The sequence below is a fragment of the Egretta garzetta genome, unplaced genomic scaffold (assembly GCF_000687185.1).
Source record: "Egretta garzetta isolate BGI_Z169 unplaced genomic scaffold, ASM68718v1 scaffold150, whole genome shotgun sequence".
NCBI classification, from domain to species: Eukaryota; Metazoa; Chordata; class Aves; order Pelecaniformes; family Ardeidae; genus Egretta; species Egretta garzetta.
This window is the reverse complement of record NW_009258305.1, coordinates 623,341-629,980: the sequence shown is the minus strand read 5'-3', so window position 1 is coordinate 629,980 and position 6,640 is coordinate 623,341.

Here is a 6,640-nt window from a genome sequence, read left to right as displayed (position 1 = left end):
CAGTAGTGAGGTGGGGGTGGGCCTCTTCTCCCTGGTAACAGATGATAGGATGAGGGGGAATGGTTTGAAGTTGCGCCAGGGCAGGTTTAGGCTAGACATTAGGAAAAACTTCTTCACCGAAAGGGTTGTCAGGCTCTGGAATGGGCTGCCCAGGGAGGTGGTAGAGTCCCCATCCCTGGAGGTATTTAAAAGAAGGATAGATGAGGTGCTTAGGGACATGGTTTAGTGGTGGGATGTCAGGGTTAGGTTAAAGGTTGGACTCGATGGTCTCAAAGGTCTTTTCCAACCAAAGTGATTCTATGTTTCTAATTCTTTTTCTTTCTAATGTTTATCTCAATTGTTTTAACTGACCTGTGACAACATACGAAAGTCATAGCAACAGTTACATGTCAGACTCAATTAACCCCTTTTTGAATATTTATTTCTAGTTTAATTTTCATCAAATTTTGATCTTGACAGACTGATTATTCACAGATTATGCTTGTAATTTAGTACTGTTACTAATAGATAGCAAAGTATTGCATTTATTAGCTTTTATTTATTATTTTTTATGTAGACAAAACTTATGGAACACAGCTCAAAGAAAAGACAAACTTCATAAATCACAACATGTCTTTTGGAGAACAAAATAATTTCACTATGTAAGTCATCCAATGCAGTTATTAAAACTGAGTGAATATCTATAGCTACTTAGCCGAGACAGACCTCTGACAAATATTGTTAGGGTTTTCTCTGACTACGTAGCTCACTTTTCACTCCACTGTGTCAGACATGGAAAGATTTAAGCTAATTCTCTGTCTTCTTCCCACAGCTCTTCATTTGGTGTGTTGTTACACACGCTTGATTTTCTCTTTTTTCAATTACAGAAGAAATATTGACAAATATAATGACTGATTTATTATTCAAATGTGAATTCCAGAAGTTTTTAAATTTTTCAACTCAGTTACTCTTCTATGATCTTTAGTCTGCAACTCTAACACCAATGACGCCAAATGAAAAGGAAAATTCCCCCCTTCAAGGACCACATGCACACAGATATTTCATTATTGGTTAAATATTGATTAGATATTTAATCAAATTACTTTTTAAAAGGCACCTAGGTTTGGTCAACACAAGCTCTGTATTACTGTATTATTTTAGTATATGTAACGCATGTAGTAAATATCAGCCAATGGTACCAAAACAACCTTCATATTAGTCTCTGTTTTGTCACTATAACATTCTACATAAAGAACTTGTGCTAACAATACCAGTCACCATGCAGTGAATCAAAACTGAATTTAATATGCATATTTTGTTTAATTTTAATATAGCAATTTAATTTAGAAAATTATATCACCTGTCATAGTTTATAACTAAAGACTATTACATATTGTAAGATGCTGCACAACTAACAGAAGCCTCTAACAGAGGCATGGAAAATCAAAATTGTTTGTTTTCTTTGTATAAAAGATATGTAATTGTGTTAGGCAAGGAGGGGGAAAACTCAAGGGATATCATCTAGTTTAATAAGTTCACACCAAAATTTTAGTTTAGCTACATTTACCTGTAAAAAACTAAACATACAAGATACTGACTTCGGGGGAGAAGTAACCATTGTTTCTTGACTGCTGAAGGATTTTTTTTTTGTTTCAGAAGGAAAATAGAGCAAAGAATAGAGTAAGAAAACATTTTCTGTTTTCTTATTGATTTCTTTTAATCAAAAGCTTTAAAACATTAATGTTTAATTGGGTCTTTAAATTTAGGGGTTTTCATTCACTTCCCATCTCTTTTAGTATTTTATTTCACAAAGGAATAAATACAGATAATTGTGAATTGGTTAACTAGCCAATAAACAACTGATTACTGCAATCATTTCTCTTCCTACATGGCAATTAAGTCTACTGGTTACACTGATAAAACTGAATACCTACTTAGGGACAAAGGGAGAAGAAATGACTTTATTACTCTAACTATGCCAGTAAATAAACAAATGTAACTCCCCCAGAGCGATTATGACTGCAGAAATGCCTCTGATTTTTAGATGTCATTCTTACTAAACTGATGGAGCTGAAATCCCATTTTGGAAAGTAACAGAATAAGGCCTTGTTTGGTGGAAGTGGCTTATTAAAATACTGTATAGTGATAAATCATAATTAATAATTAAAAATATGTTTAGACCTAAAAGAAAAACAAACTTAGTATAGTCTAAATCTAGGTATGCAGGCAGTTACAGCAGAATAATTTACATCCTATAAATCCATTTTTTAGTTTACCTTATGGTCCTGCATATGATGAGAAGCAAAATAAAAATTAATTTTTTCCAAATTATAATGGTGAAAGTCAGCATGTAAAGAAAGTAATTAAGTGGTTATGCAGAGTAAAATCTTGCAATACTGTAGCAAAAGAGGTAATAATATGAATTAAATAGATGTCATCTTCCAGTGGCAGAGATTAACCCCCACTGTACCTCTTTCCAACACACTAAACTTTAATTGGTGAAGGCAACAGTGCCTTTGAACTTTTAAGAGCAGGCACTTGAACACATTAATAAGGTAACTGACACCTGAATTCCAAAGCTTTGCCTCATATTGTAAAACAGGCTTTGATCTTTAGTAATTTTTCAGCTAAACCTCTTTCCTATTTTCTACACAATATCGAAGAAGAGACATCACCTATGAAAGTACTGGATGTAAGAAGAAAAAACAAGCTCCAAAACAATCATCCATTCTGAACTGCCAAGTTCTCCTCACTATCCAGAACCTGAAGTTGATAAAAAAACAACCCCAAGCAACCCAAACACTTTTCATTGGTGTTTATTTTATTTCTTTCTGGTTCATTTGTTCACATGAAAAGGCTAAAAGTAATCTGACACTTCTGCTGAATAGCCAGTGTGAACCTCTGTTGCAGTGGCAGGGTAGCCATCACTGACCACCCCCTCCAGACTCTATCAAGACTCTGTCAAGAATGTTTATGTTAATCTACTTACTCTCTTTTGAACTCAGTCCTGCAATTTGCAATGTGCTCAAATATTTAATCAAAAATAAATAAATAAACAAATAAATAATCAATTTCTTACTTTCATTCTGGGCCCTTTGTGAAGGTCAGGTCATTGGTATCTTTTCTGATCAAATTTTTCTTTCACTACTTTTCGCCATTATGAATATATATATATGACTATATATATATATATATATGTCTTCTTCTCAGGAACCCAAAGGTTTACCTTGGAAGTACATGCTCTTTTGTTTCCACCTCAGGATGTGTAGTTATAGTCAGATGATACTTCACATGAACACTCAAGTTTTAGGTTGGTATGTTTGCAAGGATTTAGCTTTCATATGTTTTTTTCCTGTTTTCTCTCTTCCTTCCTTTGCAAATTCTGCAGCTCTGACAGTTTTAGTGATTTTCTGTACCTGGAATTATATCTGTAAAAAGTCTAATAGTGCCACTATCTTTGTAAATATTGTACTCTAATGTGGAGTTCTGTCAAAGTTAAGCTTAAGTGTAGAGATATCCCTATGTCCCTATGTCTGAGGTATTTTTAATACAGCCATGGTAATTTATTTAGTTTTCAATCTAAAACAAAAGGATCACAGAAGGGCTGAGGTTAGGAGGGATCTTGAGATCATCTAGTCTAACCCCCTATTCAAAGCACAGTCAGCTGGCTGTTCAGGGCCATGTCCAGTCATATTTCATCCAGGAATGAAAACACTAATATGGACAATCTGTTTCAGTGTCTGAGCATCCTTACATTAAAAAAAAAAAAAAAGTATTATATTTAAGTGAAATTTACTGTCTTTCAGTTTCTGCCCATTGCCTCTTGTCCTGTCATTGGGTGCCACTGAAAAGAGTCTGGATATCTTTTTCACTCATTCCAATCAGGTATTTCCTGAAAATAAAATCACATTTTTTTTCCATATAGAATCCATCACAGTAAAACAGCAGATTCAGTAGTAAAATATTTGTTTATGGAACAATTAATGAACTCTTTTAAAAATTACTATTTTCTGCTGCTTATCACTGAAGGAACTTTTGCTGATTTCTGTTAATGCTATTCATTATTTTCCTATTCAGTCTTCAACTAGGCTTTAAATCATCCAATTAACTATGAAACTATGCTTAATATATTACCTGAGCTTCAGTTAGCTTTCAGAGTGACACTGAGGTATGAAGTTTCTGTTAATATAATCTGGATATCATGTTAGCCTGTATAAGAATAGAGAGCAGAGAACCTCAGGAAAATCGTCTCTGAAACAGGAAGCATTATAATGCTGCTGAAGTGGTCTGTGGCTGATGTATTTTTCAGTGGGATGAAGGAACTAGACTGCAAAGAGAATCTGAACTAGTTTGTCTGTACAGCACAGCATAGATATTTCAGCTCGACTGGTGCTGGTTCTGGGATTTCTAATGCAACACTATAATGTCTGGCACAGCTATAGAAAGACTTTGATAGCCGCATAGAGATAAGGGAGTGGTGAAAAAAACCAAACCAAAAAACACCCTAGATTTATTCTGTCATCTCAATGCAATGTTCAGAAGTGCTCACCTTTGACCAAACTCTGCCCAAATTGAACTCTATGGCAATAGTAAACACTTCTGAAAACATCACCTTCAAAAATGAAAGTAACCCCAAGTGAGGCTTTGATGATTATGGCAACTATGTGAAATAATGAATGCATCGTGCTTTTGATGAAGCTCTCTTGTAATGCAGTGAGTGTAATCTTTGTCCCACTGAATTTAATAGACATTTTGCTATTGGTTATAGTGGAACTGGGATTTCATCCTCTGTCACAATGGAGTAACCATTTCCTACGTATCAACTCCAGAATCTTTTATGGCTAAATGGCAAAAACTACTACTACTATGCTGTTGTTTCCTTGAAAACCTCATAAGCAGATAAGTAGATAAAAGAAGATGCAGTAAAGGAGGGGGAGTGCTAGGAAAAAGCACAGAGGAAAAAAAAATCAAAAGGAAGGGTACTGCACCAAATTTCCGAGACTCCCGTTTTCTTTTTTTCTTAAATGATGTTACATTTGTTTATAGAATATGAAGCAGAAAATGTGGTGAAAGAAGGGAAGGATATTTCTTTTAATATGGTGACTGTTAACTGTGTGGGACTGTGAGAGCTAGGCTAATGTAATATTTTTCTAAGAAATTGCAATTGAGTTTTTATTGGAACTTCTGGGGTTTTGGGGGTTTTTTTTGTTTGTTTTGAAGGTGTCAATGAAACCAGCATGACAAAATCAACACATTTTATCTGAATAAAATTTACAGGTATTTTTAAAATGTTTTAATGAAATCAAATTATTTTAGGTAATAATGAATGTCACTATACCAAGTGGCAATAAGGAGGCAATAAAAAAGAAATAGAAGGAAAAGCTGTTAGGAGACGCTGCACTGTGATACCAAGTAATGGAGTATCCGGTTCAACTGTTGGTCTGTCTTCCAAGCAATGAAACCACATAGTGCATCACACTACTGTGGATAGAGAATATGTTTGTGTATAAGCTGCATGACATATTAGGAAGTGGTTGGAAAGATGCTGTTGCTCTTAGACCTGAAACAAGCACTGACATGGTGATACCAGGATGTTTGGGCTGTCCATCGATGTGTTCTCCTGTTTTCCAGAGAAGGGGACCCAGCACTACACCATTGCTGGTCCTCCTTACTGCCAAAGTAGGCCATGTGGTTGTATGGCTTTCCTGATTTAGGCTGTGGTGATCAAGTGCAGACCTGTCTAACAGGTACCCTGAAAGAGCACCAATCATGCAAGTTGCATCTTCTATTATCCTTTTTTTCAATTTCTTTACCCTCTTTTTCTTTGGCCTCGTACCTCTTTTTCTCCGGTCTCAAGGCCGTGAGATGTTGACATCCAGGTAGAGTATTTTTATTGTTTTGCTGACTTGTACCACTAGAGTGAGCCCTTTTCTTGACTGTAGGTTGAGATCTTTGAACTGCTGCTGGATCTTGTCCCACTTTTGTACATCTTTGTTACCTACCTGAGGTCATTGTGCCAATGACGTGCTATTGTATGATGTCCCACAGTTCTGAGCCATACTGCAAATTGCAAGAGGGATATCAGCTGTAAAAGACATATTTGATATAGCATGACTGTGACCCCAGGTGTCCACCAATGGTGTCACGTGCCAGACTTCAGTTAACTGAGGTCTACAAAATCATTAGGGTGATAGATAAAGTGAAAAAGAGTTGTCATTCACCAAATATCATCACATTAAAACTAGGATAACCTCAGTGAAACCAGTTTAAACCAGATAAAAGCAAGTATCTCTTTACACAGCAGGTAGTGAACTTCTGTGACTTGCCGTTAAAGGAAGTAGTGGAGCCAGACAGTGTCAGCAGGTTCAAATTCACGGATGAATGAATAAATAAAGAACAAATGGGTACTAAAAGAAATGGGCAAAGAAGCACACGTTAGAATCCCTAATACAATAATCATGGATTCAGAAAAGAAATTATGTGAGTGGATCACAGACAAGGACCAAGCTCATGTGCTCTCACTAAATATGTCTCTGATCAACCCTACTGGGGACACGTTGGCATAGACTGGTCTGTCCAGGAGAGCACGACTTATGTTATATTCTTAACATTCATCTCCTTTTGAGAGTGGGTTCAGTCCCCAAAACTCTTAGAAGAGTAT